The following is a 27,708-nucleotide window of genomic DNA, read 5'->3' as shown; positions in this document are numbered from 1 at the left end:
TCATAAGGCATCGTTTCCAGGCCTTTGACCATTTTGGTTGCCCTCCTCTGGACACGTTCCAGTTTGTCAGTGTCCTTCTTGAACTGTGGTGCCCAGAACTGGACACAGTACTCCAGGTGAGGTCTGACCAGAGCAGAATACAGTGGCACTATTACTTCCCTTGATCTAGATGCTATACTCCTATTGATGCAGCCCAGAATTGCATTGGCTTTTTTAGCTGCCGCGTCACACTGTTGGCTCATGTCAAGTTTGTGGTCAACCAAGACTCCTAGATCCTTTTCACATGTACTGCTCTCAAGCCAGGTGTCCCCCATCTTGTATTTGTGCCTCTCATTTTTTTTGCCCAAGTGCAATACTTTACATTTCTCCCTGTTAAAATTCATCTTGTTTGTTTTGGCCCAGTTCTCTAATCTGTCAAGGTCGTTTTGAAGTGTGATCCTGTCCTCTGGGGTGTTAGCCACCCCTCCCAGTTTGGTGTCATCTGCAAATTTGATCAGGATGCCCTTGAGTCCATCATCCAAGTCGTTGATAAAGATGTTGAATAAGACCGGGCCCAAGACAGAACCCTGTGGCACCCCACTAGTCACTCTTCTCCAGGATGAAGAGGAACCATTGATGAGCACCCTTTGGGTTCGGTCAGTCAGCCAGTTACAAATCCACTGAGTGGTAGCATAGTCAAGACCGCATTTTACCAGCTTCTTTACAAGAATATCATGGGGCACCTTGTCAAATGCCTTGCTGAAATCAAGGTAGGCTACATCCACTGCGTTCCCTTCATCTACCAGGCTTGTAATTCTGTCAAAAAACAAGATCAGGTTAGTCTGACATGACTTATTTTTCAGAAATCCATGCTGACTATTGGTGATCACAGCATTCCTTTCTAGGTGCTCATAGACATTTTGCTTAATGATCTGCTCCAGAATCTTCCCTGGTATTGATGTCAGACTGACTGGGCGGTAATTATTTGGGTCCTCTCTTTTCCCCTTTTTGAAAATAGGGACAACATTTGCCCTCCTCCAGTCTGCCGGGACTTCGCCTGTTCTCCAGGAATTCTCAAAGATGACTGCCAGTGGTTCTGAGATCACATCTGCCAGTTCTTTTAATACTCTTGGATGCAGTTCATCTGGCCCTGGAGACTTGAATACATCTAAACTAGCCAAGTATTCTTGTACTATCTCCTTAGTTATTCTGGGCTGTGTTTCCTCTGCTGAATCATTTGCTCCAAATTCTTCAGGTCGGGCATTGTTTTCTTTATCGGAGAAGACTGAGGCAAAGAAGGCATTGAGGAGTTCAGCCCTTTCTGTGGAATGGAACCACTATGATTGTAACGAATGCCTTATCTCAGTGGGGAGGGGTGTTATGTACTGAAGTTCTACCCCTGGCCACCAGGAGTATCGTGTATATAGTTTTCACTCAGGTCCACGTCAGTTAATTTAGGCGGGAAACCCTGGGCTGCTGTTGTTACAGTGTTGACAGCCGGCTGCCTATAAAAGCAGGCCGGCTGAGCTGTTTGCTGTTCAGTTCTGTTCCAGCTTACTATAAAGAACCATTTGGAGAAATCTCTGTGTTGTCTGCTTTGTCAACCCACTACTTAATACAACCAATAGGCACGCCACCCATTACGATTATTTTCCTCTTCTTTTGCTGCATAGAATGATCTTTAACATACAAGAGTCAGCTTTTAGCATTAGTACTTTTAAGTAAAAGTGTGTGGCTTATGTCTTGATGGCAAGGGCTTCCTTGATCTAGCGACTGGATTGTGCACTTGCTTCGTCTCGCTCCTTCTCTAAAGGGCATCTCTCCCAAGCGCCCTTTGCCACAACTCCTTTGACCCTCAAGCCCAGCAGAAACTAGGCCAAAGTGCCTAGAACTGGAATAAAGACAAGTCTTGCCATATTTTCTGAAAACTCATGGGCTGCAGATTCATGCAGCTGTAGGGAACCTGTGGACCTTGTAGTGATGTTGGCCTCCAAATCCCATCAGCCTCGGATAGCATGGGGTCAAGGGTCAGGAATGATGGGAGTTGAAGTCCGTCATCTCTGCAAGGGCACCGGTTCCGCATCCCCGACTGATACGTTTTTAAATTTCGTGGGGAAAAGATGCATTCTCTTTTTAATTATGCATTGTTATGAGAAAAACTGCTCCTTTTCCCTTATGGGGTACCCAAGAGCCCATATAGAGTCCTTTTGTAGGTTCTCTATCGGTAGGAAAAAATAACAGAGACCAACCAGAGAATATTGAGAAGCAAAGCAGCTAGTAAGCCTGATCTTTATTAAACTGTTGCAACAGGGAGCTCCCCCCTCCCGCAGGGAGGGACGCAGAACAAAGGTGTGCCTGCCATTATATTGACTTTTTAAATTGCCCACCCTCAAACTTCAGGCCACCCCCAGAAACATCATACATACATCACAGGAGCGGCGGACTACAACAGAAATCTGAGTGCATTGTTTTTCCCTCTTGTTTGCTAGGTTGCTTGATTGGATTACCTGAGCATCCTGGTTTGTTATTGGTATGAGCTGTTATTGGTATCTGCATGCACACGGAAGCTCATACCAATAACAAACTTAGTTGGTCTCTAAGGTGCTACTGGAAGGATTTTTGTTTGTTTGTTTCGACTATGGCAGACCAACACCTGGCTACCTACCTGTAACTGGGCATCCTGGCCACTCTTTTGTTATTCAATTCCTGAATCCAGGTCACAGGTCACAGCTCACACCCTATTCATATCTTAAATGTGCCATTAAGGCAAGATTTGTGAGCACAGAGACAATGGGGAGATTTCTCATTTCCTTTGACCTTGCTGAGAAATTATTTGAGTTCATTTTGGGAGAGAGAAAATGGTTTCAGGACTTTTCTGTGGGTTTCAGACATGTGGCTTACATATTTTTGCATATGTTTGCTTGTGTAATGGGTTTAGGGGTTGCTCGTGCGTAAGTTGCTGCCACTCCTGGCTAGATTACCTGGTTGAACCCTTTCTGACCGGACAGCCTCTAGCTTCGTGGCTGTCTCAGTCGCTGGCAGAATCTGTCAGTGGGCGTTTCTTGAACTTCTTCCAGCACAAAAGTTCCTTGACACCTAGTCTCCGCCTAGTCTCCCTGCGCGGAAGCCTTCTGCGCAGGGAGGATGTGGGCAGCGGAGGACCCGTACTCTCTCCGCTGGTCTCCGGTGAAGAGTCTTGGAGCCTCCTCTCTGATTCCCCCATCTGCCCCCTTTCTCCACTGGTGTTACGCTGATTTCCTTCCCCAGCGGACGGGCTGCCTCTCTCCCTACTGGGACCCTCTCCGGCATCCCTCTGGAGCCTTCCCTCCGCCTCCAGCTCCTATGGCAGTTCCCTGACATCCATCTCCCCCCCCCCAGGACCCCCTCCACCCCCAGCCCGACCTTCTGATCCAACCTCGTCGCTTTCCTCGGACGACGATGCAGGGAATCCCCTGAAGGAGCTCTTGCCATCCTCCGAGGATTCAAAACCCGCTTCCCACCCACTCCGAACTCTCGCCGCGGGGTGGGCCTCCCAGTCTGATTCTTCTCCCTCTGACACCTCCCCTCCCTCCTCTTCGGAGGCAGGAAAACCCACAAATTCCTCCTCGTCGTCTGTGGTTCCAAATTCTTTCTCCCAGAATCTCACTAGCGGTTTTGGTTTATCTGGGAACAGGCTGTGGAATTCTTCCACTAGATACCCGTCATTGATCACCTCAGCGGGGACCCACGTGTTTTCTGACCCGGGTTCTCCTTCCCAAGCTACCAAGTACTCCACCTGGCGCCCTCACCACCTTGAATCGAGTATTTCCGTGGCTTGGTTGTGGTGTTTCCTCTCCTCTACCTGCGGGTGGGTGGTGACTCCTCCCTCCCGCCCCGGAAATTCCCGCCCCTCCCTGTACGGTGAGAGTAGGGACCTATGGGACACTGGATGTATCTTCATGCTGTCAGGCAACTTGAGCTTGAATGCCACAGGGTTCACCTGCTGTGTTACCTCAAAGGGTCCCAGCCGCCTTGGCTGCAACTTCTTGCACCCTCCCTTTAGGGGTAACCCTTGGGTTGACAACCACACTCGGTCTCCCACCCGTATGGCCTCCCCCTCCCGACGGTGCTTGTCTGCCTGCCTCTTGTAAACTTCCTTGGCCCGCTCCAAGTTCATCTTGACTTGCTGCTGCAAGGCCTCCATTTCTTCCACAAACTGCTCTGCCGCAGGTACACTCCCCCCTTCCTCCCCCCTCCCCGGGAAGGCCCTGGGATGACACCCATAATTGGCCATGAACGGGCTCATTCCCGTGGACACATGTTCAGCGTTATTGTACGCAAATTCAGCAAGCGCTAGTTTCTCTACCCAATCATTCTGTCTTTCGCTGACGTAGCAGCGTAGGTATTGCTGGAGTATACTGCTCGCTCTTTCTGCTTGCCCGTTGGTTTCCGGGTGTCGCGCCGTCGAGAAGCCCACCTCGACCTGCAGCAAGCTCATGAGCTTCCTCCAGAACTGGGAAGTAAATTGTTTCCCGCGGTCTGAGATGACCCTCGAGGGAGCCCCATGCAGCCTGAAGATGTGATCCACAAACAACCTGGCTGTCTCCTCTGCTGTCACCGCATGTGAGCAAGCTATGAAATGGCACATCTTTGTCAGCAGATCGACTACTACCATGACTGCTGTCTTCCCCCTTGACTTGGGCAAATCTGTCATAGAATCAATGGACACCACCTCCCAGGGTCTTCCCGGCGTGGGTAAGGGTTCCAGTAACCCTGCGGGGGCAGCCCTCTCCCCCTTTGCCCTTTGGCAGCGGTCGCACCCCCGTACATATTCCCGTACATCTTCCCTCACCCTTGGCCACCAGAACTGCCTGGTGACGAGCAGCATGGTTTTGTGCTGTCCAAAGTGCCCAGCTGTGGGGTTGTCGTGGAGTTGTTTGAGCACCTTCGCCCTCAAGGTCTCCCCCGGTACATACAGTACAGTACCCCTTCCTTTTCCTCAAACCCTCCATGGTTTTCCCTTCCGTCTCGGAGTTCCCTGATCTTAGTTTGAGCGAACACGTCGTTTCTAGTAAGCCCAGCCAGTTCTCGTTTCCCAACAAACGCTCCCCCCCCATCGGTCCTCTGGGATCACGTGTCGGATCTCCGGTGGTCCCTCTCCTTCCATGTACTCCAGCTTCCGGGAGAGAGCATCTGCTCTTACGTTTTCCTCTCCCGGCACGTATCGGATTTCGAAGGAAAACTTGGAGAACTCCTGTGCCCATCAAATTGAGGAGATTTCACCCCTCCCATACACAAGAATCTCCTGATCATCTCCTGATGGTCTTTGCTGACTCTCCAGAGAGAAGGAGGCGTGTCCTGCCTATCTACTTATTCTGCCCAGCAACATATCTGTGTGTGTGTGTGTGAGAGAGAGTCAGTCAGTCAGTGTATCGGAGAGAGTGAGAGTGTTGGAGATCCTAGAGATAAGATTGCTGTTAGAGCAGCTGCAGACTCTCAGTGTAGCATTGATTTATGCTTAGAATATTCAGCTCTGTATATAGTTTTGTATCATAGTTGTAGTTACAGAATAAAAGGAAGATATTCTACAGAGCTGCTCTCCGAGTGGTTTATACTCTGCAAGACTCTGCAAAACTCTGCTGCGCAACGACTGTATTATTGAGACAGTGAATCCGGTGCTCTCAGCTCTGAGCTGTGAGTCCACAGCACTGTGACCGTTTCCTGTGAGAAGGAGGTCTCTGGCGGTGCTACCCAGCTCGCCTAGCCCAGTCGGGGTTGAGGTGCAAGAGTCCAGTTGGTGCACTGGCTCTAGGGCGATGCTGACACAAATCTGTCTCTGGTTGAGTACTCGCGCGGTCCTCCAGTATTTCAAGTTCTTGTGATAAGTACAAACCTGGATCTTGTGCTGCGCCCCTATTAACAGATGTCTCCATCGGCGAAACGCCGCATAGATCGCAAGCAGTTCGCGGTCATACACCGTATAGTTTTGCTCCGACTTGCTCAGCTTCCTCGAGAAAAAGGCACACGGCTTCCAGCCCTGCTTGGCCCCTGGCTGCAAAAGTACTGCCCCAATGGCTCGGTCGGACGCATCAGTCTCCAGCCTCATGGGCTTCTCCAGATCAACGTGCAGGAGCTGCTCTTCCGAAGCGAACGCCTTCTTCAGTTTTTCAAAGGATTGCTGAGCACTTTCTGTCCAGGCGAACTTCCTTTTGCTACTGAGATGGGCGCTGTCAAGTGGGCGAAGTTCTTGATGAACTTCCTGTAGAAATTGCTGAACCCTAGGAACCTCTGCACGTCCTTCCGGGTTTTGGGGGCCTTCCATTCCAGCACCGCCTGCACCTTGCTTGGGTCCATCGCTAGGCCCTTGTCTGACAACTTGTACCCCAGAAACTCGACCTCTCTGGCGTGAAATTGGCATTTTTCCAGCTTGACCCACAACTGGTGCTTCTGCAGTCTCTTTAGTACTTCCCTGACGTCTCTGACATGTTGCTTCTCATTGTCTGAATAGATTAAGACGTCGTCCAAGAAGGCTACACAGTTCTTGTACAGCAGGGGCCCCAACATGTGGTGCATGAATGCTTGAAAGCAGGCTGAGCCCGATTGTAATCCAAATGGCATGACTACGTACTCAAAAGCCCCCAGGGGGGTGAACATGGTGGTTTTCCATTCGTCCCCCTCCCTTACCCTGATCAAATTGTACGCTCCCCTGAGGTCCAGCTTGGTAAAAATTTTCCCCTGCCTCACCCGTGTTAAAATGTCGTCAATCCTGGGCATTGGGAAGATCACGGGTTCTGATACCAGGTTTAACGCCCGGTAATCTATGACCAATCCAGGCTGATTAGTCTCTTTTTTGTCCACAAAGAACACCGGACTGCCCCCCACCGCCTTTGATTCCCTTATGAACCCCCTCTTCAGGTTCTTGTCAATAAACTGCCGCAACTCCTGCATCTCCCGATCCGACATGGCATACAGCTTACCCACCGGCAGCTGAGCCCCTGGGAGTAAGTTGATTTGGCAGTCAAAGGGCCTATGGGGGGGGTAGTCTATCCGCCTCCTTCTCGCTGAAGACTTCCTTCAGGTCAGCATATTGTGGTGGCACCTCCCCTTTTGTTTCCACTGCCAGCCCAGCCACCCTGGCCACTGTCATCCTTGGGGTTCCCCCCCCCGACAGTGTTCCAAGCAGTAAGCTGACCCAAAGGTGACTGTCCGCTGATGCCATGACACTACTGGATCATGCAGTGCCAGCCAGCACATCCCCAGTATTATTGGGGGTCCTGCCAGTGTGGCCACGTGAAAGGCAATGGTCTCCGTGTGCCTGGAAATCCTCATTCGCATTGGCGGGGTCTGGTGTGTCACTTCCCCTCCCAGAAGTTTCCTGCCATCGATGGTGGTCACTTGCAAGGGAAAATCCAGGGTAGCATGTGTAGTTGGTGCTCCAAAGTGAAGTCCCTGCTGAAGAAATTGCAGGAGCTGCCCAAATCCAGCAGCCCCTCAACCTTGACTGGGTGCCCATTCGGGAGTTCTAGCACCACTTCTATGGCTATAGCTGCCCTGGGGGGGTCAGGCTGGGGCACTTCTATTGGTTGCTGGCCTGGCTGCTGGCCCCGCTGGTTGGCAGCCAGGCGTTGTCGCTTCCCTGCGCCTGCCCTTCCTCCCCTTTCTCCTCACAGCCAGCAGCCCCCACCATCCCTTGCCAGGCCTTTCTTTGAAGGCAGACCCTGGCAAAATGTCCCGGCCGTTGGCAGAGGAAACACTTCTTGGTGGTTTTCCAATCCTTCCCCTCCCTCTTGCGACCTTCACTGGAGTTTGAAACCTCTCTCTCTCACGCGCCATCTATTTCCATTGGCTCAGCTGCCTGGGAAAGCTGTCTCGGTATTTCAGGAATGCGGTAGTCATGGCAACGTTCCCCTCTCACTTCGCGTTTCTCCTGAGCCTGCGCTTCCTGCCGCACTCCAATCGCAAGCACAGCCTTGGTCAGCTGATCCATCGACTGTGGGCGGGGCTCGCGGGACAGCTCGTCCTTCACAGTTGGGGACAACCCCTCCTCAAACAACATTTGAATCGGTTTAGAGTCCAGATCCCACCCGAGCCGGTGGATCAACATTGCAAAGCGCGACCAGTGGTCTCTAACTGACTGGCTCCCCTGCTTGCACCCCATCAGTTCTCGCCGAGTCACACTTTGCTCCAATTCACTGGAATACATCGCATTCATTGCCTGGAAGAATTTCTTAAGGTCCTTCAAGGCATGATTTTGCGTCGCCATAAGGGGCCTGATCCATTCGCGTGCCCCATCCTCCAGATGCCCCACAATGTAGGCTACCCTTTCCCCATCATCAGCAAAATCATCATGCTGCAGTTCCAACGCGTACTCTATTTCCGTTCGGAACGCATTGTAGTCCTGGGGTTTCCCCCCAAACTTGTGTACCAGCCCCGGTACCTTCCTTGCGATGGGGGTGGGTCTGACCTGTACATCCTGAGAGCGTCTTTCATCCAGCCGCGCCGTCAGGAGAGCTACATGCTGTTCCAAGTCTCGGTTTCTCTCTACCAGACTTTGCACTCCAGCTGCTTGCTCCGTCTCTCCGGCCCCCCTGGTCTGGCTCATCGTGCTGCCTCTCTGGAGCTGCGCACAAGCAACGTCGGTGACTGACGGATTGCTGTAATGGGTTTAGGGGTTGCTCGTGCGTAAGTTGCCGCCGCTCCTGGCTAGATTACCTGGTTGAACCCTTTCTGACCGGACAGCCTCTAGCTTCATGGCTGTCTCAGTCGCTGGCAGAATCCGTCAGTGGGCGTTTCTTGAACTTCTTCCAGCACAAAAGTTCCTTGACACCTAGTCTCCACCTAGTCTCCCTGCGCGGAAGCCTTCTGCGCAGGGAGGGTGTGGGCAGCGGAGGACCCGTACTCTCTCCGCTGGTCTCCGGCGAAGAGTCTTGGAGCCTCCTCTCCGATTCCCCCATCTGCCCCCTTTCTCCACTGGTGTTACGCTGATTTCCTTCCCCAGCGGACGGGCTGCCTCTCTCCCTACTGGGACTCTCTCCGGCATCCCTCTGGAGCCTTCCCTCCGCCTCCAGCTCCGATGGCAGTTCCCTGACAGCTTGGTACGTTTATGAACATATATTTTTTATATATATAAGACCTTAAAATTCTTGTAACAGCATGAAGGTGCCAGGTACACAGCCAACAATTATTATGCACTCTTAAAAAAAAAAAAAAAGGGGGGGGGAGAACATACTATAATGTGCCATCTATAAAAACTTTAGATTGCATTTGCACAAATAGCAGTTGCTTCTGTACCAGATCTAATGCAGCTATTGTAACCAGTGTTTCAAGTGATGTTTAATAATCAAGCAAGTGCAGTATAAAATGAAAATATAAGCAGATGTTTATATAAAATGGGAGGGGATAAGGAATGCTTTAAGTAAATAAAAATTTCTTTAATTGTAGGGTTTAGGTTGTGTCACAGGCTGCACCATCTGATGGGATGAGGCTCCCACCTTCTGTCAGTTGAGGGGCAATTGTGATAATGATCTTTTTTACTGTGTGAGGACTTCATTGCTGCCATTGTGAATATGGATAGACACCCCCCCAGCAGCTCCTGCTACAGTTATGAGGGGGTTTGGAGAAGAACTGTCAGTTGCTTCATAGAGCTGTTGACTTCCATTGGATACCACAGAAATTCCACTTTATGTTCATAAGTATGGATTGGGTGGAAATTAAATTGGAAGTTGCTAGGCTAATGTGTTGATTCCCTTATGTACACAAGTTCCCTCCTTCCTTATTTTATGAAGGATTTGCACCTCTGAAAGCTTCCTCCCCCGGATTTCATTAAAAAGTAATTTAGCACCTTTTGATGTGTTAAATAAATGCCATTCTGTCTGCTGATTATTACTATTTTTTGGTCTTCTGTTTCCCATCTCAGGCAACCCTTCTAAAATGATGGCAGATTCTGGTGCTTTGTCTCCTCTCTGTGAGACAGGTGCCCCCCCCCCGGAATGTCCAGTTTCCCTTTCACTAAGTGAGGCAGCCAAAGAGGTCATGCAGTATTAATGGGGTACAGATCTCCGATTCCCCCCCGCTTATGCATTCTGACACTTCTGACATTTCCTGAAGTGTATGATGTTTCTGAGGAAAAACAACAACTTGGCTTTTGCTGAAAAATTAATTATCTTGCCACTTTCCATCCCCCTTCTCCCCCTCCCTCCACTTACCAAATCGCGATGGGCTTTTGTAAGAGGACAGATCCTTTTGAATGAAGAAAGAATGGGGGGGGGGAGCAGCCCAGTTGATAAGAGGATGACAGGAGCATTAATGAGGTCTGCATCATGGTAAGAGGATCTAATTAGGCATTGATTATCTGCCTGGTGCTTCAGAGATTGTAAACTCCTCTCTGGAAAGTGTTGCATTTTTTGCAATTACTCTACCCAGTAACTTTCCCCCCTTTCACTCAGAGTTTCCTTTGCATCCTAAATTAATATTCCACGTAATCATACCAAGAGGTCTCTGGGTTCTTTTGTTCTTATGTGGGATTCCTGGGGGTGTCCTGTCCCATTGATTTCAGAGGGTGTAGCTGGGGTTGCCTGCTACAGAAATAGCAAAGGGTTCTATATTGCCTTGAAGGCAAAAAATGCTTATGGGGCAGAAGGTAAATGTTGGTTTTATACCCCTTCTGAGATGATATTCCCCAATCAAAGCCTGAGGATTTGGCTCCTAGTCCCCTGAACAGGTAATGATCACATGACACCCCAGAAGTTAGAATCATAGAATCATAGAGTTGGAAGAGACCACAAGGGCCATCGAGTCCAACCCCCTTCCAAGCAGGAACTTTTTTTTAGACAGACCCCCAAGTGGTTTTTTATTTTTTTTTTAAAAAAATACATATACACACATCAAATCAGATTATTAAAAAAGAAGGGGGGGAACATATCAGCAATGAAAAAGAAAAAGAAATGGAAAAAAGCCTCAAAAACAAGCATTTTCAAATACAATTCTTCATAGAGAGTGCAAGCTGTATTCGACCCCAAAGTTTTTGAACTACTGTCCAGGGGTTAGACAGCCATGTGGTCGGGTGACCAGCAGCATCCCCAATCTGTGTCTTTGGCCCAACAGCAAATGCACACACTGCACATCCCAAGGTCAAGGGGTTTCCTGGTCAATGAGATGCTGCAGTATTGAGAACCCAGACGGGCTGGTTGGGTGTGGTCAGGCCCACCCAGCTCACTCACCAAGTCTCCATAATGCAAGGAAAATCAGTGCATTCATCCACAATCAAGTTGTGGGGGTCTTATTATGGACCAGAGGGCTCATTAGGGCTGCCACCTTTGGCAGGTGTTGCTACTAAAGGACAGGTCGGGGGGAGGTGGCGGGGGGCCAAAAAATTACGTTACCTGGTGCAGAAATGACTTCAAAGCAATCCATTACAAAGGCACACGGGGTTTTCAGTGCCCTCGTGTCTTAGTTGCTCCACTGTACTCCGGATGCTGTGCTGAGTCTACTGACTGAATTCTTTTTCTCCTTGGCTTTCTGTGCACTGCAGACTCTTCTGCTTTCCACCAGAGCAGGCCTGTTTGCAAACCCACTCTCTTGTTTTCCGAGTCTGAACTACCTGCCTCCTCTGCAAGGGCAAGAAGAAATCTCTCCACCAGCACTGGATCAGGCCTGTGCACGGCAAACCTATCTCGCTCTCTGGGACTCACCTTCTGCCTGTGCAAAAACTCTCTCTCTCTCAAAGTCCTCCCCCATAATTTCAAGTTTGCCAGGACTTTCAGGTGTGAAGTGTCTGGGTGCAGAGGAAGGATTTTAAGTTCCTTCTGAAAGTTAACAAAGGAGGCAGACACACATCACCAGTGAGAATATTCCACAAATGGGGAACTGCCACGGAGAGAACCCTGGTGATGCCCATGGGTCAATGCCAACTGGGTATCACCTGGTGGTGGCACCAGCAGCAGGGCCTCCCCTGCCCAGTCGCAGGGCCTAAGATCATAGAATCATAGAATCATAGAGTTGGAAGAAACCACAAGGGCCATCGAGTCCAACCCCCTGCCAAGCAGGAAACACCATCAGAGCACTCCTGACATATGGTTGTCAAGCCTCTGCTTAAAGACCTCCAAAGAAGGAGACTCCACCACACTCCTTGGCAGCAAATTCCACTGTCCAACAGCTCTTACTGTCAGGAAGTTCTTCCTAATGTTGAGGTGGAATCTTCTTTCTTGTAGTTTGGATCCATTGCTCCGTGTCCGCTTCTCTGGAGCAGCAGAAAACAACCTTTCTCCCTCCTCTATGTGACATCCTTTTATATATTTGAACATGGCTATCATATCACCCCTTAACCTCCTCTTCTCCAGGCTAAACATGCCCAGCTCCCTTAGCCGTTCCTCATAAGGCATCGTTTCCAGGCCTTTGACCATTTTGGTTGCCCTCCTCTGGACACGTTCCAGTTTGTCAGTGTCCTTCTTGAACTGTGGTGCCCAGAACTGGACACAGTACTCCAGGTGAGGTCTGACCAGAGCAGAATACAGTGGCACTATTACTTCCCTTGATCTAGATGCTATACTCCTATTGATGCAACCCAGAATTGCATTGGCTTTTTTAGCTGCCGCGTCACACTGTTGGCTCATGTCAAGTTTGTGGTCAACCAAGACTCCTAGATCCTTTTCACATGTACTGCTCTCAAGCCAGGTGTCCCCCATCTTGTATTTGTGCCTCTCATTTTTTTTGCCCAAGTGCAATACTTTACATTTCTCCCTGTTAAAATTCATCTTGTTTGTTTTGGCCCAGTTCTCTAATCTGTCAAGGTCGTTTTGAAGTGTGATCCTGTCCTCTGGGGTGTTAGCCACCCCTCCCAGTTTGGTGTCATCTGCAAATTTGATCAGGATGCCCTTGAGTCCATCATCCAAGTCGTTGATAAAGATGTTGAATAAGACCGGGCCCAAGACAGAACCCTGTGGCACCCCACTAGTCACTCTTCTCCAGGATGAAGAGGAACCATTGATGAGCACCCTTTGGGTTCGGTCAGTCAGCCAGTTACAAATCCACTGAGTGGTAGCATAGTCAAGACCGCATTTTACCAGCTTCTTTACAAGAATATCATGGGGCACCTTGTCAAATGCCTTGCTGAAATCAAGGTAGGCTACATCCACTGCGTTCCCTTCATCTACCAGGCTTGTAATTCTGTCAAAAAACGAGATCAGGTTAGTCTGACATGACTTATTTTTCAGAAATCCATGCTACATTTCGTCGCAGCCAGAATCAGATGGCCACCCGGACTCTGGTACTGGCCCTCGGCGGTCCGGCAGGGTTTCCAAGCACCCAGCTTATTTAACAGGCTTGTAATTCTGTCAAAAAACGAGATCAGGTTAGTCTGACATGACTTATTTGGGCTAAGAGCTTCTCGAAGTTACCTGGGCTGCTGAAACGTTCCATTGTATGATGGAGTGGAATGGTTTTCTGTTTTTCCCTGCTGCCAGGATGCTGCTGCTGCTGCTGCTGCTGCTGATTTTGTTTTGTATTTCCCCTTGGCTTTCTGTGTGTGCTTTAAATTGTCTCTTTAATCTTTGATGCTTTAAGAAGGGAAACTCACAATCCACTTTAAGCCGCTCACAGTTATTAGCCATGTTAAGCATCACTCTAATGCACAAGATCCACATTTCTCTGACTGCGGGAGGGGGGGAGAGTGCTACTGAATCAACTTCTAAAAATGCACGTCTAAGACATTATGGGCATTATAAATGGTTTCTGATTATTACTTAAGCCCACAGGTTAATGGATGGTTATGATAGGGGCTCTGTTGTAATGTAATCATAATATAATTGGAGTCAAGTGTTCAGCCTCCTACTTGGTTGCAGTGTTACAGCAGGCATAGGCAAACTTGGCCCTCCAGATGTTTTGGGACTACAACTCCCATCATCCCTAACTTACAGGACCAGTGGTCAGGGATGATGGGAGCTGTAGTCCCAAAACATCTGGAGGGCTGAGTTTGCCTATGCCTGTGTTACAGGCTCTCCTCTCCCCCACTCCTAAACACCTCAATTGGTTCAAGAAGCTGAAGCAGTCTAGCTAGCATCCCCTTTGCCTTCCATCAGGCTTTGAGAGCAAGCTGCGTAGTCAGGACCCTTAATAAATGAATTAATTCCAGACACTTTTAAAACATGGATGCACGTAATAGTATGGGTTCTCAGTATCGAAACACAGCCTTGGGAGTAGGGAAATACTGAAGGGAATCACAGAACAGCAAAAGGAAATGATGATCAGGAGGGAAATGCAGGATGTTTCTCTCCCCCTTGGTGTTGCATCGCCAAGCGCAGGCCTGTTTTGTATGCCCCCTTTTCCTCTGGGGTTTAGAGGTGGATTTGGTTTCATGCGTCCGCTGTGCCGAGAGTCAAAGTGTTTGTGTGACTTATTTATTATTTTTATACACAGATTGAATTTGTATTTATGTTTTTAAAAGTATGTGCATCCATAAACAGCATTGTTTTCGTAATTACATTTCTGACCACTTTAATATGAAGCAAGATTGCAAATCATAATGTAATCTGAGAATAAAAAAAATATTACAATACTATTGCCTTTTGCAGCTCACCTTGGAATAACAGGAGCTGTTTTTTTACATTGGTACTACCATTTTTCAAGGGTGACTTGGTGGGCAGAATTGAGAAATCTAAAATGTTTAGTGGAAGGACAGCAATTTCAAGATTACTAGTGTAACTCTCCTGACTATGCCTCAAATATTTTGTATTTTGTAAATCCTCTACGTACATGGCATTAAGAGTAACAACCAGGGTTGTGCAGACACCATGTTTGGCTTTTTTGACAGCAGCATGGGTTTGTTTCCTGTGTGCCACACTGCACCACTGCATCCCCTGAGCCAAGAGCCTGGGTGTTCGTGTGGCTTAGAGCATCAGACTGGGACAAGATCTGAGGCTGTTTCTCCCAAAGAATGATCCAACATCAGCTTTCCAAGCACACAGAATGGATGGCAGTAATTATATAACTCTTTTTTAGCGGGATATGGCTTCTTGTGAAAATGATATGCAAGAAACCATTTCTTAACTTCATTTGAGCTCTGTTTGAATGGCTTTGGATTTAATGCTAGATTATGAAGACCAGATGAATTAGACTCTAGAAATGAAGTTGCCCAATTTGAGGGAGGTAGGGAGAGTGGAAGTGTGTGGAGGGCAACCTTACTAGGTGAGGGAAACAGAATTTTGATGTGTGGCATTCCTTTGATCAAGGAAATGAGCCCAACCTTTTGTGGCTTTCCAGCTGCAGAGCGAAAGCTGTACCATGTTTACACAAGACCCAGTTCCAGTAAACTTGATTAAATATGTGGTGCCAGAGTTTTGGGATGGCTTGCTAATCTTATGGCTGCTGTGGGAGACAGATCTCTCAAAATGGGGTCACGAAAGCAAAGTTTGATAAGTGCTCTGCCACTGGGTGGGGGTGGGTGGGGGGCTTCCTCTTCGACATTCCTCAGTTCACTGCCCCTTCGGCAATTTCTTTTCTCTCCCGGTTGCCATTACAGTTAATGAGAGTGGCAGGCGGGCTTAGAATTTAGACTCTGAAATCTGTTTCACTGTAGGCAGCTCAGCAAGAAACCCCGGAAGCCAGTGAACTTCTAAGTTGCTTGTGATCCAGCTGTGCCTGCTTGATAGAGCATGGCAGCTAAATGGCACTTGTGGTGCATTTTTTTGAACTTCAGAAGTAAACCAAGCAAGACAAGTTGGAGGCAAGATGGAAACTGGTGCTTTTTGTTTTTCTTTAGGGCTGTCGCCCCCCAAACTAAAGAAAGGCAAGTTGTGGCGAAGAAAGATCTTTGCAAGAGGGTGGGGGGGTGGTTGTAAAAAAGAGAGAGAAAGAATTCAAAGAGGTTTACAAAAAGATAAAACAATAAGCCCACAATCTTGTGGCACAGTTTCCATTGCATCTTCTTCAAATAATGATTATTTTTTATTTTTAAAAAGGGGGGTTGAGGGGTTCCATGTTTCAAAAACATTTTGTCACCCCCATATCACATTGGATACAAGTAGATGTGGATTCTGTAACCATTCTTCTTCCCCTGGAGGAGAAGCCATGGGCTTCCCTCCACCCCAGTTTCATCCACTCAGTCAGCCATCACACAATAGCCCACAAGCAGCAGAAAGCCTCTTGCCTGCAGGCAGATGCAGCATAGGTCAAGCACCTGTTGTTGTGCAAACACACCCACTTGCTGGCAGGGAGAGCAGGCCAGGCAAGGACAGAATGACGCTCAGCTGGCCTCTGCCTGCCCCTCTGAAGGGCTGCTGAACATTGTAAAGGAATCACCAAGGAGCAATGTAGTTAATGCCACAAACTATTAACAAAAAATACAGTGAAACTATTAACAAAAAAAATACAGTGCGATTTAAGCATTCTAAGTTCCACCTATTACATTAAAGAATGATTTTAAAAAACAAGGTGTTCCAAATGTAGATGCTGAAAATTATGACCCTGAAGCAATTTAAAAAACAAACAAACAAGGGAACATTTACAAAGAGATAGACTGCAGTTTAACTAAAGTGTTAAGGTGGTTGCTAATAGATTTGCATTATTAAAATCACATTCTGTCTTCACTTTATGATTTCAAAATATCAAATGTGTTACCCTTTAAATAGGACAGTTTGATTTTTTACCAAGGAAAGACTGGAGGTTTGGTCCTAATATATCCTGTAAATTTGGAACCAGTTTAAATCAATACCCATGTGATTCAAGAAATTACAGGAATAGGTGGAATTTCTGTACTCTGCAGCCTAGTTTCATCACCTTTACTCCTTTTGGTGCAATGCACAGGAAACTCAGTATGAATTCAAGTAGGTACCTAAACAGCAGCTCCTCCCTCCTTGGGCAAGGCAGATGGAATACCCTGCCTATAACGGTTCCCACAGTCTCCCCCCCAAGAGAAATTTGGAGGCTTATATCATCTTGGGCACCCCATCCCCTTCCTACTTCCAGAGCACACATGGTTCTTCCTTAACTTTTTCCTCCACCTGAGTAGACCTCAGGAGCATCGTTTGGAATTTGCTGGGCACCAGGTGCCTTTTACACCTGGCTATTGGCCACTTGCAACCAAGTGAAGATGACTGGGCACCAGAATGGCACCTGCCATCTCCACCATGCCCGGGGATCCTTGGATTTTCCCTGTTTTCACACACTAATACCCCATCCTGTAAAATTCTATCCATCTGCACAATCAGAATGAATTTCTGGAACTCAAAAGTCGTCTGGCCTCAAAATGGCAACTACACATTCTGTTTTGGTGACTGTAACCCTGGTTTAAGGAGCCATTTGGTGCCCAGCTTATATAACTGAATTTCTAACACTGCTCAGGAGTGAAGACCTCATCTGTCAGGGAAGCATTTCTGAGCCAGCTCTGTATTTCACAGGAAGGGGAAGTAGTTCCAGGTCCAACTCCTGGCATCTCTGGGTGAGGCTGAGAAAGACCACTGCCAATTCTAGTAGATAGCACTGATTTAGATAGGCCCAAAGGTCTGACCAAGGTATAAGCATCCACAGGCAATCCTGCCACTGCATTCTGCACCCCCAAGGATATCTTCACATAAAGTGCATAGCAGTAAGCCAGCCCTGATATTATCAATGCACAGGCAACCGTGGTCTATCCTGATCCAGGAATGGCCAGTTCTGCTCTCTTCACTTCAGAAAAGCTGCAAAAAGTGCAGAAAAAAGGTAACTGATGTGATCAGGAGGCTGCTCCCCCATGAGAAGGCTGTTGTGGCTGTCTAGGTTGGAAAAAAGATTGTTGAGGGTGGGGGCCTAGTAGAGGTTGATAAATCTGTGATTGTTGGGGTGAAGGTGGGATAAGAAGATTTTTCTTCCCGCCTATTAGAACCTGGAAGTTCAATAAAATTGATTAACAGTAAATTCAGGAGGTGTGGAGGAGGGGAAAGAAGCACACAGCACAAAACCTGTGGAATTTACTGGTGGAGGATGAGGTAATGGCCAATGGCTTTAAGAGGGAATTGACACCTTCCTGGAGGCTAAATCATCCTCTAGCAATTAGCCTGTGTGCTCCAAGGCAATATACCAGTACATCTAAGTAGCAGGTGCTGGGAGAAGAGTCAACAGCAGAAAAAGGTCCTTGCCTTCATGTCTTGCTTGTGAGCTTCTCGGAGATATCTGCTTGGCCATTGTGGGGTTCAAGATGCTCAACCAGGCCTAGTTATTTAAATATTTTTCACTCCTCTCTCCAGTCAGAGAAGACACCCAGGATGGCTTGCAGCTCAATAAAAGCAAGACAGTCCCCACGCTTGGGCTTTCAGTCCAGAAAGACACAGAGACAAAGATGGCAGAGGAAATGAGCAAATTTAGGCACTGTTTCTTAGTTGCCACTTTTAAGGAGCTGCTAGAATGGAAGCAGTTAAAGGAGAATCCTGCACATCTTCCTTTCCGCCCTCTGCTTTTGCCAGGGGACAGTTGGAGGGGAGGGAGGGAGGGAGACAGGGAGAGAGGGAACTAATGCTGATGGCACCGGTGGCCCTTTCAGAAGCACATTTCTCCAGCTTGATGGGTGCAAAGACAGGCAAGTGAATCCCACTCCTTGCTCATAACCGTGCATTCAGTGTTGTTAACAAAAGTAGCTGCTCCAAGAGTTATTATGATCTGGGTCCCTAAGCTTCATTTGCTCTCATTTCCATTCCCTGCCCCATCACCTTTGGAAACTGATTTTAGAACTCAGGTATGGAAGCTTTTGCAGACTGAAACTATTAGGCTGCCATTTAACTGCAAAATGCAGTCAGATTTCCAAATGAAAGATGGTGTTGCATCCCAGGCAGCTAATGCTCTAGAAGTGTGTGTGTTTGAGAGAATTCCTTAGAGGATCAGCCTGATAACATATTTCTTGCCTGTTTGGATTTCCAGGTACATAAAACATTCAGTGGAATTAAAACATCCCTTCAAATCTTGAAAGCAGAGCTGAGATTCTTATCTGGCTTGGGAGACTTGGTTACTGCTGGGGTTGCCTTTACTCCCAGAGCCCTGCTAAGCCTTTAATTGGTGCTTGGACCTGAGATAGTGAAGCACTTAGTGTTTAGAGGAAAGGTTTCCGATTTATATGCCTTAAGGGACTGCAGCGTTTGAGTGTTCATGGAACCTGGTACTGTTCCATTTCTCCTCTTCACTGCTGTTACAGATAGCATTCTTATAATGAAACAGGTATCCAAGAAGTGGAAATTATGTTGTGCTTGCAAAAATGGAACACAGCCCAGGAATTAGAGCCTGCAGTTCCAGTAAGCAACTGGAACTGTTGAGCATTAAATGTTTCTCTGTTTGCTTGCTCATTGTGGATTGCAATAGGCTCTTTTATCTGTATAGGCTGAGAACTTCAATAAAGTCTGGGCGATGGCCAATTAATGTTCCTATTCAATAAGAAAGGAGCCCCCCTCTGCTTGCACAGGTCTGAGAGTGCTGCATATTTCAAAATGATATACAGTAGAGTTGTTCCATGTTAGCAAAAGGCTGCCATTCCAAAACAGCCAATGTTCTTTTTTATTTATTTAAAGAAGTATAAAGGCCTCTCTGTTTACTGTGCTGATTAATTTGTGTGTTTTAACCTGAGTTTTGTAGCTGGAAGCAATGTCAGGAACCAATCCAAACACAAGATGAAAGTAAATAGTATCGGACTTAACTATCTGGCTGGGTGGTTGAACCAGTGCTGGTGTCAACACAATGTCAGTGGGTTGGACATTTGACTGATTTTTTAAAAAAGATTTGGTTGCATACAGTTGAGGAATTGCAAGGAAATTAAAGCAAATATTTTTAGTCTTTCATCAACCACTTTGAGATCTACGGATGAAGGGCAGTATACAAGTTTAATAAATAAAAATAATAAGTATTTAGTATTTTCTGGACCTGCACCCACCACTTCACTGGATCTTTGCAGAGCACACACCTGCCTGCCAACTTTTTTGGAGAGAGTTAGAAAGGGATGCTTCCTCCTGCATGGTGGCATTCTGGGCCTGGAGGGATATTTGACTGGCCAGTTGACTAGGGTACCCACCCTTTGCTGTAGAAGAGGCAACCCAGACAAACAAAGGGCTCTTGCTCTGCATGGAGATACCAGGAAGCTTAAAAGGAAAAAAATAAAATAAAACAAAAAAGGTTTTGTTTTGTGCAAGGCCCTTTGCTGGTTGCCAAATGCATGTCCTTGGACCACATTTTTCTGCCAGCTGTGTAGGAAAACTTATCTGCAGTCTAGGCAGTTTTCTGAATTGATCATTCTACATCCTAGGTTTTCTTTTTATGAAAAAGTCTCTAGTACAAATCTAACATCAAAGCCTGGCATGCTTACTGGCTACATTTTACATTGCTCTGGTATACATTTTTTTAATGCTTTAAAAGTGATGCTTTGACAAATCTGTTCATACCTGAGGCCTCCAAATGAGTAAATTTTATCTCCAAAGTCATTGCTTCATTCTGAAGCAGGTTTTAAGTGGCTCCCTCAATTGTCGTCGTCTTCTTCTTCTTCTTCTTCTTCTTCTTCTTCTTCTTCTTCTTCGTTTTGCAATTGAAACATGATGGGAGGTCTGTTTACTGAATAATGTAAAACAAAAGAGCTTTGTTCCAGAAAATATAATGAAAATGATGTATAGGTGGTACTTAACCCCAGTCAAGCTAGCAAAAATCTATCACTTGCCAGATAGTAAATGTTGGAAATGTAAAGAAACTGAAGGTACGTTTTTTCACCTTTGGTGGACATGCCCAAGGATTAAAGCTTTCTGGGAAATGATTTATAATGAATTGAAAAAGGTATTTAAATATACCTTTCTGAAGAAACCAGAGGCCTTTCTCCTGGGCATGGTCGGCCAATTGGTGTGAAGGGAGGATAGAATTTTCTTTATGTATGCTACAGCAGCAGCAAGAATACTCATCGCAAAGTATTGGAAGACACAAGAATTGCCTACCCGAGAAGAATGGCAGATGAAAGTGATGGACTACATGGAACTGGCTGAGATGACCGGCAGAATTCGAGACCAGGGAGAAGGGTCGATGGAAGAAGACTGGAAAAAATTCAAAATATATCTTCAAAAATACTGCAATATAAAAGAATGTTAGAAAGAGGTTGGAAAAAGAATATTAGGTCGTTTTGGCAGACATGATATAATGGACTAAGTCAAAATGTGTGGAAATTGATGAAATAGAGGAGGTTTAATTACATTATTTTAATTTTAAAATACGTAAATGAAAAGAAGGTTAGAAGGATTTGCTGGAAATACGATTGGAACTAGAATACAAAATTGGGAGGTGAGAGGAGGTCATGGAAATAAGTAAAGGGGAAAAGGTTAAGTAAAGATTTAATCTGTTTTTTGTCTTATTTTAACTTAATGTATTTTTATATTTTTTTGTTAAGTTTTTTTTTTATATTCTACTTTATTGTCCTTTTTTATTTGTCCATTCTACGTTCTGTTATGGTTAAAGTTTTCTTTGTATGTTGTATGGTTTTTCTTTTTCTTTTTTGTAATCTTAAATTTGAAATAAATATCTTTTATACAAAAAAAAAAGAGAGCTTTGTTCCACTAAAAAAAAATCAATTAGAAGAAGAAGAAGAAGAATATCTTTATTGTCATTGCCCCCTTCAGGGACAACGAAATTACTTGACTGCTCCATAAAAAAACTAATTAATCAATACAGTATAATACAGCAAGGGAGATTAGATGACTTTCAAAGTCCGGGCTTCCCATTCAGGGCCGAGATCGCTCTGGAGAAGAAGCTGTCCTTAAGACGGCTCGTTCTTGTCTTCATCGTCCTGTATCTCTGTCCCGACGGCAAGAGCTCGAAGAGACAGTGACCAGGATGCGATGGATCTTTTACTATGTCCAGTGCCTTCCTATGGCACCTTGTGGCATAAATCTGCTCTAAGGTGGAGAGTGGGCAGCCAACAATGCTCTCTGCTGCCTTAACAACCCTGCACAACCCCATCCTGTCCTGGGTAGTACAGCTTCCGTACCACACACATAAGCCATAAGTGAGCACGCTCTCAATGGCACAGTGATAGAAGGCAAGCAGCAGTTTAAATCACATATAAAGCATAATGTACTGCAAATCTCTTGTTGAGTTTCCATATGGGCAGTTAGATGGAATGACAGGTTTGACACTAACACTCATTTTTTAAAAAGTGTTTCTTCTGTCTTTTGAAGAATTAAGTAACACTTTATGGAGAAGTGCATGTTGTGTAGAGAGGCCTTCCTGAAAAATCTCCATCTCTCTCAAGTACAAAACAAAGAAGCTCCAAATATCCAGCATAATTCTTTATGGCAGGCCACAATTTGCTTCTCAGTTGTGCTGTGGGGTTGTCAGCAAGGGTGGTGCTCGGGGGGGGGGGGGCTACCAAGTGTGACAGGTGTGGAGAGGAACTGGTGGGGAGGGCACCTCACTCACTTTGCTGGAACTTGTAGGTTGCCCAGTGATGGTGGCAGTAGATTTCAGGTAGGCAAAAGCAAAATACTCCATTGCATAACAGGTTAACTGTAAACCCCCCCCCCCCCCAGTTGCTAATCAGCAGCTAATAAGGATTAGGCAAACAGATGGCAAAATGGAACATTCAAGTTCAGCAGCCTTCCGTCTCAGAATATTAGCTACCTGGAGAGGGAGGGAGCATGTTGTCTTTTTTTAAGGTGCCTGGAAACATCAGCCAGGTGGCAGTTTGGACAAGTTCTGTTGGTCTGACGCAGCAGGACTCCTGTCATACTGTGGTTTCCTGTTACACATGTAATGTTGGTTTTGTTTGGTTAAAAGGAAAAACACATATGGTAAAATAAAAGGAGGTTTCCCTGGATGCCTAGATCCAGATTTGGGGCAAGTACTCATTGGTGGGGGAAGCCCCAACACAGATTTAAAATCACAAAACATTCAGCAAAGTAAAGCATGGAAATATAGGTTGTTAGACCCTTAAAATATACCCTTCTATTGTTTTTCAAAAATTCTCCACGTCCTGCAGCATAGAAAGAGATCACATATTAGGTAGGTTTAAAATTGTTTTCTTAGAAATCCTTTAAAGGTCGGATTCATGTGCTTTTCCAAACAATTTCAAGAAAAGACAGGCAGTATAACTTAGTTTCCAAAATGGTAAGTGTAAATTATTTGTATAGAAACACAAAGGTGATTTCCTTAAGCTACACAGTCCAAGCTTGGAGGATCCAGTTTAGGTAAGGTAAAGGTAAAGGACCCCTGGAAGCAGGGCCCTCTTAAGCATATCCGGTGCTGTGGTGCAAAGATCCCTCCGGTGCACCCCCTTTCCTGACACCACCAAGAAAACAGGAAACTTAAGCAAACCTCAGTCAGTAAAGCATGTGACTCTTACTCTTAGGGTTGTGGTTTCAAGCCCCATGTTGGGCAAAAGACTAGATGGGCTGGATTAGATGACCATGGGGGTTCCCTTCCAACTCTGTGAATGGTTCTGTTATTCTGTTGTATCTGAAGGGCTGTTCACAGGGAAGATGGAGCAAACTGGTTTTGTGAGAGATGCTTGTGCTGTGATTCCTGCGCTGGAGGGGGTTGGTCTAGAGGACCCTCGGGGTCCCTTCCAACCGTCCAGTTCTGTGATCTTATGATTAAAATACTCCAAGAAATAAATAAACGGGTTTCTCTGTGGCAGTCACTGGAAAGGGCTCCAGGGCCGGCCATCCCACAGAAAGTTTGGCATGTGCCCTGTAGCCCAAGCCCCATTCACCAGGCGAGACCCGGTGAGCCGAAGGACCTGAAGGACCGGTCCACAGTGGCAAGGGCTGCCCAGGAGAGCTTGGCTGGGGATCTATCTATATCCATCTATAGGGCTGATCCATTTTATCTTAGGTAGGATTTAAAGATTAATAAACTGCCAGTGATCAAATCAAATCCAGCTCCTTCTCATTTTAAACCACCACCCCTCCTGGGAAGAAGAAAAAGAAGAAAGGGGAGGCAGGTAGAGAAGGTCATATGAAGATCTTCAGACACATTTGGATTAGCTGCTCTCCCTGTGCAAAGGTCAGAGGGGGCAGGGTAGCAGTTTGACCCATCTTTTAGATTTAGGGGAGCTAGTCTCAAACGTTTGTGGGGGAAGCCTAGGTTGTTTGTTTTTTTTGTGGGGGGAGTTATTTGTCCTGTCTTCACGCTTTTTTTGATGGAGGACCGCTGTAGCCACCCCCAACGACACGTTCTCAAGATGGAGGGGGAGGGAACAGCTGCAGTCGCCTGCGGTTCCTGCGCAATGTTTGCCATCTTGCCAAAGGTTGCAGGCAGCTTTACCTGCAGCAATTGCATGTTGATTGCCCTCTTAAAAGACAAAGTCGAGCAACTGGAGGAACGTGTAGCTACGCTCCAAAGAATTAGGGAGCTGGAGCTTTTCTTGGAAGCAACAGAGCACAACGTCTCCACCAAGGAGGAGACAGGGGACTCCCCTGACAAGGAGGCTAGTACACCAACACAGGAGCCAGATATATGGAGAAACGTGACTCAAAGAAGTAGGAGGCCCAGGGTTCGCTCTGATTGTTTAGAAATACACAATCGCTTTGAGGTCCTCTCCCCTAGCATAGAAGATGAAGAGCAGACTCTATTTGAGGATCTCTCCCTCATTACAGTTGATCAGGTATATGAAGACAAGCAGCAAAGTCAGTCCTCAGGGAATGTGCAGGCGACCTTGGAACGGACAGCTCACGGAAGAACCCCGACCAAACCTAAGAGGAGGCGTGTAGTGGTGATAGGGGATTCCCTACTGAGGGGAACAGAAGCAGTGATCTGTGGGCCTGACAAGATGTCTCGGGAAGTGTGCTGTCTCCCCGGGGCTAAGATCCAAGATGTAACTGAACGACTGCAAGGAATCATAAAACCCACTGACAAATACCCCTTCCTCTTGGTTCATGTGGGAACCAATGACAGTGCAAGCAATAGCCTCCAGAAGATCAAAAGAGACTACGAGGCTCTGGGCAGGAAGTTGAAGCAATTAAATGCACAAATTGTCATCTCATCTGTCCTCCCAGTTGAACGACGTGGCCCAGGGAGAGAGGGGAAAATAGTGGAAGTGAACAGCTGGCTTCGCAAATGGTGTAAACAGGAACGGTTTGGATTCTTAGATCACGGACTGCAGTTTCTTGAAGATGGACTTCTGGCAAGCGATGGGCTGCACCTCACAACGGTTGGGAGAAATGTTTTTGCCAAAAATCTCAGAAACCTCATCAGGAGGGCTTTAAACTGACTAATGTGGGGGAGGGAGACAGTGCTCCTGAAGGTAGGAGTCTATCAGTTGATGAAGATGATCATCCAAATGTCATAGACCAAATGGAGCAAACAGCACGCAGACCTAGTGGTGGGAGGAAAAAATCCTTAAATAAGAGACACGGGGGAATGATTAATGGACTTCAATGTCTGTACACTAATGCGCAAAGCATGGGAAATAAACAAGATGAGCTTGAGCTCTTGGTACAGCAAACTAAATATGACATAATAGGCATCACTGAAACCTGGTGGGATAAGTCCCACGATTGGAATGTAATAATGGAGGGATACAATCTATTTCAGAGAAACAGACCAGACAAGAAAGGAGGAGGAGTGGCGTTATATGTCAGGGATGTGTATACCTGTGAAGAGCTCCAAGATTTAGAACCTCAAAGCCAAAGTGAGAGCATTTGGGTCAAAATTAAGGGAGAGAAGAATAACAGTGACCTCATTGTGGGAGTTTACTATAGATCCCCAAGCCAAACGGAGGACATAGATGATGCCTTCCTGGAACAGATGGCCAAGCATGCAAAAGGAAGGGAGATAGTAGTAATGGGGGGCTTCAATTACCCGGATATTTGTTGGATGTCAAACTCAGCCAAGAGCATAAGGTCAAACAGATTCCTCACTGGCCTTGCAGACAACTTCATTGTCCAGAAAGTGGGAGAAGCAACAAGAGGAACAGCCATTTTAGATCTGGTCCTAACCAATGTTGATGACCTGGTTAGTGGGGTAGAAGTGGAAGGATCATTAGGCGCGAGTGATCATGCTCTTCTGAAGTTTACTATACAGCGGAAAGGAGCAGCCAAGCATACTAGGACTCAATTTCTTGACTTTAAGAAAGCCGACTTCATAAAACTTAGGGAAGGGCTGGGTGAGATCCCATGGACAGTAATACTAAAAGGAAAGGGAGTTCATGATGGCTGGGAGTTTGTTAAGAGGGAGATAGTAAAAGCACAACTTCAGGCAATACCAATGAGACGGAAACATGGAAGGTGCCTAAAGAAGCTAGGGTGTCTATCTAAAGAACTTTTAACTGAGTTAAGATTAAAAAAGGATGTGTACAAAAAATGGAAAAGGGGGGAAACCACCAAAGAGGAATTCAAACAAATAGCCAGCACGTGTAGACACAAAGTCAGAAAAGCTAAAGCACAGAATGAACTCAGGCTTGCTAGAGAGGTTAAAAGCAACAAAAAAGGCTTTTATGGGTATGTTCATAGCAAAAGGAAGAACAAAGAAACAGTGGGGTCACTCAGAGGAGAAGATGGTGAAATGCAAACAGGGGACACAGAAAGGGCTGAACTCCTCAATGCCTTCTTTGCCTCAGTCTTCTCCGATAAAGAAAACAATGCCCGACCTGAAGAATTTGGAGCAAATGATTCAGCAAAGGAAACACAGCCCAGAATAACTAAGGAGATAATACAAGAATACTTGGCTAGTTTAGATGTATTCAAGTCTCCAGGGCCAGATGAACTGCATCCAAGAGTATTAAAAGAACTGGCAGATGTGATCTCAGAACCACTGGCAGTCATCTTTGAGAATTCCTGGAGAACAGGCGAAGTCCCGGCAGACTGGAGGAGGGCAAATGTTGTCCCTATTTTCAAAAAGGGGAAAAGAGAGGACCCAAATAATTACCGCCCAGTCAGTCTGACATCAATACCAGGGAAGATTCTGGAGCAGATCATTAAGCAAACAGTCTGTGAGCACCTAGAAAGGAATGCTATGATCACCAATAGTCAGCATGGATTTCTGAAAAATAAGTCATGTCAGACTAACCTGATCTCGTTTTTTGACAGAATTACAAGCCTGGTAGATGAAGGGAACGCAGTGGATGTAGCCTACCTTGATTTCAGCAAGGCATTTGACAAGGTGCCCCATGATATTCTTGTAAAGAAGCTGGTAAAATGCGGTCTTGACTATGCTACCACTCAGTGGATTTGTAACTGGCTGACTGACCGAACCCAAAGGGTGCTCATCAATGGTTCCTCTTCATCCTGGAGAAGAGTGACTAGTGGGGTGCCACAGGGTTCTGTCTTGGGCCCGGTCTTATTCAACATCTTTATCAACGACTTGGATGATGGACTCAAGGGCATCCTGATCAAATTTGCAGATGACACCAAACTGGGAGGGGTGGCTAACACCCCAGAGGACAGGATCACACTTCAAAACGACCTTGACAGATTAGAGAACTGGGCCAAAACAAACAAGATGAATTTTAACAGGGAGAAATGTAAAGTATTGCACTTGGGCAAAAAAAATGAGAGGCACAAATACAAGATGGGTGACACCTGGCTTGAGAGCAGTACATGTGAAAAGGATCTAGGAGTCTTGGTTGACCACAAACTTGACATGAGCCAACAGTGTGACGCGGCAGCTAAAAAAGCCAATGCAATTCTGGGTTGCATCAATAGGAGTATAGCATCTAGATCAAGGGAAGTAATAGTGCCACTGTATTCTGCTCTGGTCAGACCTCACCTGGAGTACTGTGTCCAGTTCTGGGCACCACAGTTCAAGAAGGACACTGACAAACTGGAACGTGTC

At 46.4% G+C, this 27,708-nt stretch overlaps 1 protein-coding gene and 1 long non-coding RNA gene across 5 annotated transcripts in view; one reads left to right on the top strand and one right to left on the bottom strand.

The window, feature by feature from the left end:
- GPC3 (glypican 3) overlaps positions 1–27,708 on the top strand; it is a 293,898-nt gene that overhangs the window by 65,506 nt on the left and 200,684 nt on the right. The gene's annotated exons all lie outside the window — the stretch shown is intronic.
- LOC308468321 overlaps positions 14,431–27,708 on the bottom strand; it is a 28,034-nt gene continuing 14,756 nt past the window's right edge. Inside the window, exons 2-4 of one of the 2 annotated variants that reach the window (XR_013981565.1) lie at positions 22,558–22,675; positions 20,346–20,511; positions 14,431–15,761 (exon numbers count right to left, since the gene is read on the bottom strand). This is a non-coding gene — a long non-coding RNA (uncharacterized lncRNA). Of the gene's footprint in view, positions 15,762–20,206; positions 20,512–22,557; positions 22,676–27,708 lie in introns of those variants that run through there. The other variant, XR_013981566.1, reaches the window with a different exon arrangement.

Source organism: Podarcis pityusensis, assembly GCF_964106645.2.
Source record: "Podarcis pityusensis genome assembly, chromosome: Z".
NCBI classification, from domain to species: domain Eukaryota; kingdom Metazoa; phylum Chordata; class Lepidosauria; order Squamata; family Lacertidae; genus Podarcis; species Podarcis pityusensis.
This window is presented reverse-complemented; position numbering and strand designations above follow the sequence as displayed.